We start from the raw sequence: 11,009 nt of genomic DNA, 5'->3' as shown, positions 1-11,009 counted from the left end.
CTAGTAAGATTTTGTTATGCAATTCACGTGTTCCTTCGCTCAGCTTGTTACTTAACTATGGAACAGAAAAAAGAAATAAAATGGGAAGAAAAAAACCCCACTGTTTCGAGGTTTGTGCTTGCTATCAGTTAATGTACTTTACAGTTTGGAGCCATATCAGGCTCATGGTTAGATATTGTAAAGAAAGATGCATTGCTGTGAATTCAGGTCACCAAACTACTTTATTCCTGATTTAGTCTATTAGTGAACTGTTTAACTTGAGACCCATAGGAGTCTGACTGCTTTCAGTGGAACTGCTTCAGTACTTGAAGCTGGCTCTGTGTTGACTCGTACATTAAACTAGGAAACTCATTAATTTTTAGTTCCACACATTGGCAATTTATCTTGGTTGTGTGGTTACACATTCATAGTTTGTTGTAAATTGGTTATTTTCTCAATTCATCTTCACAATGCAGTGGTTTAAGCTGGGCTTTTCTCATCCAGAAACTTTATTTTTAAATGTTAGCAGTTAGTCTTTACGCTCATTTTGTAAGTGTGGTTGTTGTGCATGATTTCATTTAAATACAGGGGGAAAACAACCAACTAATGTTTCAAAGGTAAGGTCTCTAGGAGTTTCTTTTGGCCTTAGCAGTTCAATAGCTAAGTTAAATACGGCTATTTGGATGTTAACAAAAAACATATTTGTTTTTAATTTCAACAGTGTTCTGTTTTGTTGATCCAGAGGTCATCTTTCAGAATGCCTTCACAGTAATGTAATCTCTATATAATGTTCTCTGATTAAATTAAATATAAACATCTTTTCCCTAAGAAAAGTAATTTTTCAGAACTCCCAAGATATTTTTCTTCTCTTTCATAACTGGAGTTTGAACGTAAAAATGCATTGTTTTACCATCAAATTGTGAGGTGTAAAGAAGTAATTAACATCGTAAGTTCTGGAACAACAGTATAGTGATACTGCAGTATATCTGTAAAACTAGAAAATGTAACATGTTCTAAGTTCTTCTGTACCTTACTCCCATATAGGTACACCTTAAAAAAATTATATTCTAGAAACCTGGCTTTCTAGTTTATGTAAATTCATTATAGTCTTTTGGTATCCTCTGGGCAGTTGGCTAAGCTGGTCTAGCAATCTTAACAGTGACTTTGTCCGTAAGAATTACTGCCGGGATCTGTAGCGGTTCATTTTCAGCAGCTAGTACGCATTCTCAGGTATGTTGTTCATTTATCCATTCTTTACTGCGCTGACCAGGAAAGCTGCTTTGATTCGCAGTAAATGAAATGCTCCAGTGAGCTCAAGGGCTGTTTCACCATATTTGAGCTATTGCATGCCTGTGAACAAGTTTAGAAACTTTTTTAAAAACCTCTTCCTCAGTAGCTCTAAGCAGCTTTTCTATATTGTACCCTAAGAACGCACTGTGCAATGCCATAAGCTTGCAGGACGAAAAAGTCAAATTATTCTTATACAGTTATTCCACAAAGTGTTATGTAGCTCAGAGTTATATGATAATCTAAAACAGGTATATTGTTTATTTCAACTTGGCCTTAAATTCCCTAAAGCATTGGAGCATTCAGTGACTCAGTTCGCTAGCCTGCCATCACTGGCAATCATATTGCATTATACCCTGGCATATTCTTTGCATTATGCAAGTAATTTTAAATCACTGTATGAAAATCTAATCAAAATCTTCTCTAAATCCAAAGCTTCTTTCATTTGGGCTTCTGGGACTACCCTTTTCATGTTCCTGAATTCTAAATTTGCTCATTAAGATTCAGCAAGAAATGTACAGTCCTGACTTTGATTCACTTTTCTTCCTGAGAAACCTTCACATCATAGAAAATGTCTGAGGTTAGAGTCTAAAATATTCAGCTACCCAAGAGCTTTTCTTCTGGAGAACAGCTCTGCCTAAGAAATAGCCTTAAAGTTGCACAACCCTTCAGAAAAGTATGGAATAGCGCTTACCCGCTTTCACCACAGCATATTTAAGATGTCAACCCATTTATCAAAGTGCTTGTGCTTCTGACTAAGGTAAACTTGAGGTAAATATAACGAGGCAATTACTATTTTTTCACTGATCCATCCAGTTCTGTGGGATTTCTTCAGCAGTGACCAATAAAGCTAACTGAAAGGATAAGTGATGGATCAAGTAAGAATGTGTTGGTCTGCCATATCAAAGAGACAGAAGTATTTTGGTTATAATGACTCTTTGGATGATTTTTCTCATCTGTCTTAGTTTTATTGAGACGCACAAAGCTGTGCGATAGGCTTGGTGGCAGTGGTGGGCTACACTGAAGATTTTGATGGGCCCAGCTGAGGAGCTTGTGGTGCTTGATGAGCATGAGGCTATTTAGTCCTGCTGAGAGAGCTCAGGTAAAAGTGACAGCATCGGGATATAGGCTGACTTCTGCAAAAGGAGGAGAGTTAATCTGTTCCTAGCAGACCTATGAGGACTGGGAGTGACCTGCCAGGAGTAAAGCTCTAGCCAGCAGTTTGTGGGGTGAGTAAGATGTGCCGGTTGCTCTTGTAATAAATTCATTGTTTATTGGGTGATCTTTTCATCACTGATAGACAATATCTGAAAGGCACTGGGACAGCCTCTGCAGATGTTTTGGGTCTCACTGAAGTTGAGGGGGTGCGTGACTGGCTTTTGCCATCTCCTGCTGCAGCTCAATCTCATGTGTTTACAGGCTGGTAGCTGTATCTCAGTGGGCTTGAGGAACTCATCTACCAGATCAGTGATGTATTGAGTCAGCTGTGTTTGGTGTGCGGGCAAGAGTCTGCCGCCCAACCTTACATGAATCAGTGGGTCGGTCTGTACTTCAAGGAGTCATTCTATGTACAAGGTATGTCCTCTAGCTGTAGCTACATCTGACAGTTCCTCACCTGTGGGAAACCTTGAACACGGTGGGTATTGTGTGTTGGAGCAGGAGTAAGTTGTTCAGAGGCTGACACTGGTCTTGTGTTACAGAGCCAGAGCAAAGACAAAATGAGTTGTTTGCCCGTTTTTAAATCCACATCATACTCCTATTTGAAATAAGTGGTTTTGCGGACAGTTGCTGCCACACACTTGAATGCAGATTTGTCAAGAACTACTGTAAAAAGCAAAGAACAAGAAATACCCACTTGTCTGCTAATGTATTTTTAGTAGACTATGCTGCAACATCTTTTTCTAAGTTTTGACTGATAGCTGGATAGAGGCAGTCAATATTCTGTACAGGCTGGGTTATCAACTTTTCATCTGAGGTAATTCAGTCACTTTCTACTTTAGAATTAACAGTTATTCAGTTAGATTCTTTCAAGCAGGCACCATTTTACTCTTTGCTGTTGTGTACATTACCACAGTGGTTTTCTGCTTGGTGAGTATAACTCCTGACTGCAATTCAAGGGAGCTGGAATTGCAAATAACCTCTTAAATGAAAACCTCACGTTGGATTTCCCATTTCTGAAATGTTGTGATTTTGCATTCAAGTATTGTATGTCGCGGTCACCTTGGAAAATACAGTGTCATCTCTGCAAGTTGGTTGGACCGGTCCCTGCTTGTGTCATTTGATAGCAGTTTGAAAAAATACTTGCAGGAAAATTCTTACCTAATGCTGAGCAAGGACCATTACCTGAATGAGGAAGATTTCTGAGAAGATTGTTTTCCCTCTCTTCTGTTCTGTTGTACACTTCTGACTCCGTATCCATACAGCGTAACTTTTACCTGTGTTTACAAATGCTAGACACAACATCAGGGTCTCTTCCTCGCTAGAAGAACTTCCCCCTCAAGCAGATCTTTGCCAAATAGTAGCTTTAAATCAATTGCTGCGCTCTCAAAACAATTTAAACAAGACTTTTAAGAAACGAAGTACCACATTTAGAGATTGACTCTTTAATTATATACTTTTGGGACTGTCTACTTACTCCGCTGTACCATGAAAGATTAATTTTCTCTTGGCATTAGAGAAATCCCTAGATGATGTTTTTTCTGTTCTTCAAGACAATGTGTGCTTTCTTTTACTATAATCAAATATTAAATTATGCAGAAAACAGGACATCTGAAGTGTCTGAGGCATCAAATGCACAAGAGAATAGAACGTGTGAGAAAGTTCTAAGAGAAGTCAATGAGTCATAGTAGGAACAACCTAAATTTAGTCTTCAAAGGCTTCAATAAATGGGGATTGTAATAAGCTTTTGCAATAGAGGTGGTCTTAGAGGCTCTGATGTGTTTACACTGTGACATTCCCCCAGGAGTCTGCAATCTGAACAGACAAGGCTGCTGGTGGCTTCTGCTGCTGAGCTGTTCTTGGGGACCAGTTGTGGTGCTGCAGCAGCAGGAGTCAGAAACCTGCTGAGTGGCGGTTGGTACCCCTCCAACCTGGAGGAACTGGCAGAGGTGGAGGTGTAGTACAGGAATTAAGGGCTAGAAAATGGCAGGAGCTGCAGAGGGCAGTTGAATTGTTGGCTGTTTTTTTCTTTTTTTTTCCCCCTTGCTTTTAGTCTGATCCCAGTAGGATTTAAGTCCAATTAAGTTGACAGGGTAATGGTATCTTGGTGTCTGATGGCTATAAAATAGCATTTAGCAAGATGTCAGCTGGATGATGTGTTCCAAATAGTGCTCACATAGGATGCAGATTTGTCTGTCTCTAGTGGCAGTGAGGGACAAGAGCCACAAGAAACAGTTGTGGATTTATTATATTTTTTTTTTAAATCAGATTAAGGGAAATGTTTTTACAAATGAGCAACTCTCTCACATATTACACAATAAAGTAGGAGCGCTGGAAGGTGCAGGTGACAATAGTGGTTTTACTCTGTAGTACCCATTCAGTAGCAGCTATTTTTGCACATGCTGGCAAAAGAGTCATTGAAGCACTTTTCAGCATGTCCAACACCAGCTATTAAGAACCTTCATCTGGAATTTCTGCAAAGCAATGGAGATCTTTAGTTAAACAAAACCAACGTTGGGAAGCATTTTCTCTGCACAATCTGTAAAGCTGAGCCAAGAATAAATTTCTGGCACAATTCAGTTGTATGCTATGCAGATTTTCATTCTCTCTGCAGTATCAAAATACATTCTGGTGATGCACTAAGGGGACTATGTTCTGTTTACTTTATCCCATATTCATTCTCTCTCCTCCCTTCCTCCTTCCACCTCCCCAAAGTGTGTGCATTGGATTGAGTGCCTTGTTTTGAACTGTGTAGTGATTTTCAGTCAGTATCTGCGAACACAGACACTGTGCTGTGTATGTGTTAAGGTGGGCAAGATCAAAAGTACGTGCTTTGTATGTCATGTGGAAGATAGCCAGGTCTTTGTTCATCCTTAGTTCCTGGGGGAGTTCATTCCCCAGTGTCAAGCCAAGGAAAACATTTTCCTTCAGAAGCGGACTTCCCAGAATAACAGTAATTTTCAGTGGTGCCAAAAGAATCATTGAGGTAGGAAGAGATCTCTCAAGATCATCTAGTCTCGTCCCCCTGCTCCAGCATTGGTTGCTCCATCACCTTCCCAGGGATTGAGATGAGGCTGACAAGCCGTGGTTCCCTAGATCCTACTTCTTGCCCTTCTTAAAGAATGATATTCCAGAGGATCAGTTAAAACAAGGAATACAGCCTTGAAGAGTGAGATTCGCTTCCTTCCAGTCTTCAGGAACCTCTTCTGATTGACATGGCCTTTTAAAGATAATCACAAACTTTTTATTCACGCTGAAGGCTTTGTGCGTGGGTATTTTACAACGTTGCAGTCCAGTCTGGAGATGAAGCCAGTATAAATTACTGTGGGGTTAGATCATGGTCCCCAACAAAAGGGCAGGTGTTCCTCAGCACCTGTCTTGGCTTTACAATCATTATTCAGAGAAACAGCACAGATTTCCTTAGCCGTGGTAAAAATGCAGCTGCATATGAGCACGTTTCTGGCACGTAAATTTTCCCTTTCTGCCTCTTTCGCTCACAGGTAACTGCTTCTCCTCTCTTGCTTACTCACGTAACCAACAACTGCCTTTGCAACTCTCACTGCCTGGGAATTGCAGCGGAAATCCTCCATTCCTCCATTGTCTCCACCAAGAGCTATGCCAGGCTGCTTTGAAGCTGTTAATCTTGCATCAGCTCAACAAGCAGATGTAATATCTTTTCATTACTGGTCAATGAAGGATAAAGCTGGATACTTACTTGTCTCTAAGTACCAAAGAGGAATGAATGAAAATGTGTTGCATGTGGTAGGAAGACGAAAAAATGGTAGGCCCTTTTTTGGGGAAGGGTGGGAGAAATGTTATTTCTTTAGCAGAATCAGTATAGAGGATTAGGTACTGATTTCATTTAGAAAAACAGATTTTTTTGGTAAACTGCATAAAGGGGGCTGTAATGCCTATGGTAGATGGCAGAGATTAGAGGTGATGGGCTCAAGTGAGGCGTCAGCATGTACAAAATGCTCCGCAGCTATTTTAGAGTTTAATGAAAGTTCTGCTTTTATAGGGTGTGTTGTATTCACTGCTGCTCCCTCTGGTTTATTTTTCATGCTAGGACTCGCTCACCTTTAACAGGCTGAAAAGCGGGTAGCCTGGATGTGCATGTCCTCCACGCTCAACAGCCATGCTTCTTATCTGTAGATACAGGCAGCTCAGCAGTCACAGGCTCAAAGGCTGCACAAGGCTGCAAACTGATGTCAGGAGGACCTTTGATTGCTGAAGTCTGTGTTGGAACTTTGGAAGCACGAGACAGGTTTTGTTCCTGCTGAAACTGGTGACAAATTTGCCTCAACTTAAATGAGGACAACATCTGACTCTCCTTAGATAGTAGTTTGCATTTTGAATAAATACTATAAAATCAATTAGATCAGGAACTTTCCCTTCTGAGCTGGCTGTGATAGTCTGCAACTGCCTGGATGCGTGTAGTACAAAATTACTTTAATAGTGGAGCTTGGTGGTCATCCATAGGTTTCACTGCCAAAGAGGTTTATGGCTCTCATTTATCATTCTAGGAAACAGTGGAAAACATTTTAATTAATAATACGTACTACCAAAACTGTATTAAAACAAAATTATAAGGGCATTATAAGAGATTATACCTTGTGCTGCTCCTGTGAAATACGAGTGCATTGATACTTGCAGTTGTTTTTAAATGCTCCTTCCTTTATGCTGCATTGCAGTGTTATACTGGAGAGGCTCATGCTGCTGGATCTGAAGAATGAAAATCCAGTATTGCACAATAAGATGAGGTAAAGAAATTAAATTATCAGGAATTCTTAAACAGATTTTTCTAGATATTGAATCCTTCCCCTCCCTTTTGCTTCACCCCAACCTGTTCTTTTGTAACTGCAACCAGCCTTTATGCTGACCTGAATCAAACTGTGTTACTGAATTCATTTAGTATTCATTTTGTTACTATCTTACAATTCATGCAATGGCAGGCGATGAGACGATTTTGTATATTTTTGGGGGGATAAATCCCAGCAAATGAAATCTAAAACTGGTTGCTGATTTCTGGTGTGATGTCATGCTTATCATTTGATTCTGGTCTACTGCAAATTTCTGTATATATCTTTTTCTTGGGGCGGGGGGATCAACAAACAAAATCCCTTCCTTTTTCCCTTTTTGTCCATTGTGGTGGTGGCTGTATTGTCTCAAGAGTATTCATAGTAACTGTTGCCAGCATATGATCATGTACGAGAAATAACCTAAAAGGGGTTAGGAATATAAAACACTTAGGTCTATTAAAATCCTTATGGTAACACTTCTGCAATATTCCTGGTAGCTGAAGCATGAAAAGTAGAAAGGCAGAGTCCCAAAATATACTTGAGAAAATATCGTAGTGAAAAGGGATTTAAGATTGTAAGGAAGTGGGGTCCCACCTAAGCTAGTATGGAAGTTTCTGGCACTGAAGTAAGTTAGAGATGTTTTAAACCAAAGAATAACAAGGAATTTTGTTAGTCTTCACCCAGAAGTCTCTGAGGGTGAAGCTACAAAAACTGTAAAGCAAAAAGACAGATTTTAATATATTTCAGGTAGGGAACAGTAAAAGACAGAAGGCTCTTATAAAAAGAAACCCTGTAGTTGATTAACATAAAATTCAGAGCAAGACATAATGGGTATCATCAAAGTGCTGTTTGTAAGGGATCTTGGGAGGTCATCTAGTCCAGGCTTGAGGTTTTGCTGAGAAGAAGCTATCACTAAGACACCATGATACCGACGTTCAAAATAAGTAAGTGTCAGAGAAAACCTTGTGAGTGAAAGGCAGGTACCGTACCTTCAGGGAAAATTAGAATGGAAGGAGGTAAATAAATGAATGCTATCAGCAGGTAATAGAGAATCAGTAATGACCTAAAATATTATGCCTGCATATAAAGCATAATAATAGTACGGCTATATTGTCAGGAACTCAACCAATACGGTAGCACGGAGTGTAAGGAGTCAAGGACAGAAAAAGCAGTAACACGGGCAGACTTCAGCCATACCTGTCTAAAATCAGGATGAGGCATCATGAGAAAAGTACATTTTCGGTGCTACAAAAGACTACCCCTCCAATCACCTCATCAGAGAGCACAAAAGGAGACGCAGTCCTTGATTTTTGCCCTGGCAGCCACACAGAACCTAAATCTTACAACTGAATGGCACTTAGTAAGAGTCCTTCATGTGATCAAATTCAATGTCCTCGTAAGATGTAGAAGCAAAAAAAAGTAATCTGTCACAGTAAAGCTTCAACAACAAAAAAGAACCACATAAAAATGAGGGAGCAAATTAAAAACAGTAGTTAAGTGTTTACAAGTGGTATGATAAATGCTAAATTCATGATGTGGACTTTTTTTAAAAGCATCTCCCCTTTCCAAAGCAAGCCTTGATAGACAGCAAAGAGACTGCTTAGACATAAACAGATCTTCAAAAAAGGCACGTTGTGTCAGGAGAAGGAAAACAGAAAAGAACATTACATTCTGGCAAGTTAATGTCAAGCCGCAATAAAGTAGGCCAGGACACTCGATGAGAAGCAATATACTAAAACTGGCAAAGCTGACAATAAAAAACCCATCAGCAAGCTGTATATAAGGCCACCTGTAGAAAATGAAAGCAAAAAAGGGTTTCAACACAGAGACACCCCTGCAGGAAAAACAGATTAGTTCCTTGAAATAAGTATTGAATTAGTATTTATTATTAAGGTGTTCAGGGAAAGCCTAGAGTGGAGGCTTTTTTAACATGGAAACTTCTGAAATTAAACTGTTTGTAGAAAACGTAAGGAAAAAAAAAAATCAATAAATAGTATTAAACTACATGCATCAGTAGGTATTCACCTAAAACTCTAGTGGATCTCAAAACAGGATATTGCTATATGATTAACTGTGATGTGTAAATTGTCTTTAAAGAATAGAAAGTAGTAAATATGACACTAATATTTTCTGAAAGGCTCCATGACAAATCCGTAGAAATATAGACCAGTAATTCTCAATTCTTTACTGGATAAATCAATAGAAGTGCTATTTAAAAAAAAAAAAAAAAAAAAAAAAAAAAGACACATATATCTATTTTATACATTATATTGAGGAAAAATGAACATGGATTATGGAGATGGAAGTTATGGCTCCTATTTATCTGAGTTTCTAGAAGGATCTTATGAACCTGCTAATAATCAATTCAGATGGTATAGTGTTTTTACACTTGAAAAAAACCCAAAAGCTCATGTTAAAATCCATCAACAGGACTTAAAAAAAAAAAAGGGGGGGGGGGGCTTGAAACAAGAAGCAAAAGGTTCCTAATAGATTTAAATCTTTTTAAAATAAGACTTGATGTACAATCACCTTTCACAAGGAAGGAGTGATTGCTGGTAGAGTTCCACAGCGATCAGTGTTGGGTGCTCAGCATAATCAGTGATCATCTGGAAAAGGGCTGGATAGCAAAAAGAAAAACATTTGCTAAGAATATAAAAGTAGCCAGGGTCAAAACTGAAAACTCACTGAGAACACTTTTTTAAACAAACCTGAGAAGTCTTTGTCCCAAGGAAGCTATTCCAGGTTTTGAAATTCCAAAACTGTTATCCACCACAAAACATCGGTCTGCTGCATATTTCCTTGGTGTCTCCACTTGTTGAGTTTCATATGAAATCCTGATTCCCAACTCTTCCACCTCAAAAGGCTGTAGTGAATTCCAACAAGGCTTCATGGACCTGATCTTTGGCCTTGGTTTCTTATATTAAAGTATGCTTTAGGAAGGAAAGGGAAACAAAAGACAGGATTTGGGGAAAATACAAACAAATAATTGACGAGTAAATTGTAATATGAACAATACTTTAGGGAAAACAGGTGATAACTTCTAGATTCTAGGGAGAGTCTTCACTATTTGTAATACCATTTTCTCAGATGAGAGAAGCATCTTTCCAAAACTACTTTGTGGCCAAAGTGTTTCCTTACCAAAGCTTATAGTAATTTAGAGATGAAGAAACACTATGTCACTTAGTCCTCCCTCCCGTCACCAAAGAGATGCTCCCTACAGGACTAGCATGTTGACTAGAGGGATAGAATCTGCTTTTAGATATTTCAAAGCAATACCAAATCCTACCGGTCCCTTGAAGGTCTACATGTAAGGTCTAATAGATCATACCATTAAAAACTTATACTGAGCACGTCAATTTCTTTTATCTTCTTTTGCCTCTGACCTGATACAGACATTTGTTCCAGAAAAGGTTGAGCTGTGCAGCTGAAATTGCTGTGGCCACGAGATAGCTACAGCATTTACTTCCTTCAACTGTAGCCTCTTCTTTTGTCCTAGTGCTTCTCTCCACGGCTTCTTCACACAAAACTTTTTCAGCTCACTTTAATATGAGCTTCACAAACAAAAGAGAAATGATGCTGGGATTATAATGGCTCCATGCAAAGGTTCATCAGTCCTCAGTGAATCTCGTCTTCTGATGTGTGTTTATCAGGTACACATTCAGTTTTCCCATGATCCCTGCTATGGGGGAAAGAGGTTTCCGGGTTAATGAACCAGAGTAAATATTTTTCCATTCAAATCTGTTCAAAGGTAGCAAATCTACTTTGAAGCCAATTTGAAGTTGGTTA

This window comes from Charadrius vociferus, unplaced genomic scaffold, assembly GCF_000708025.1.
Source record: "Charadrius vociferus isolate BGI_N301 unplaced genomic scaffold, ASM70802v2 scaffold453, whole genome shotgun sequence".
Taxonomy (NCBI): Eukaryota; Metazoa; Chordata; class Aves; order Charadriiformes; family Charadriidae; genus Charadrius; species Charadrius vociferus.
This window is presented reverse-complemented; position numbering follows the sequence as displayed.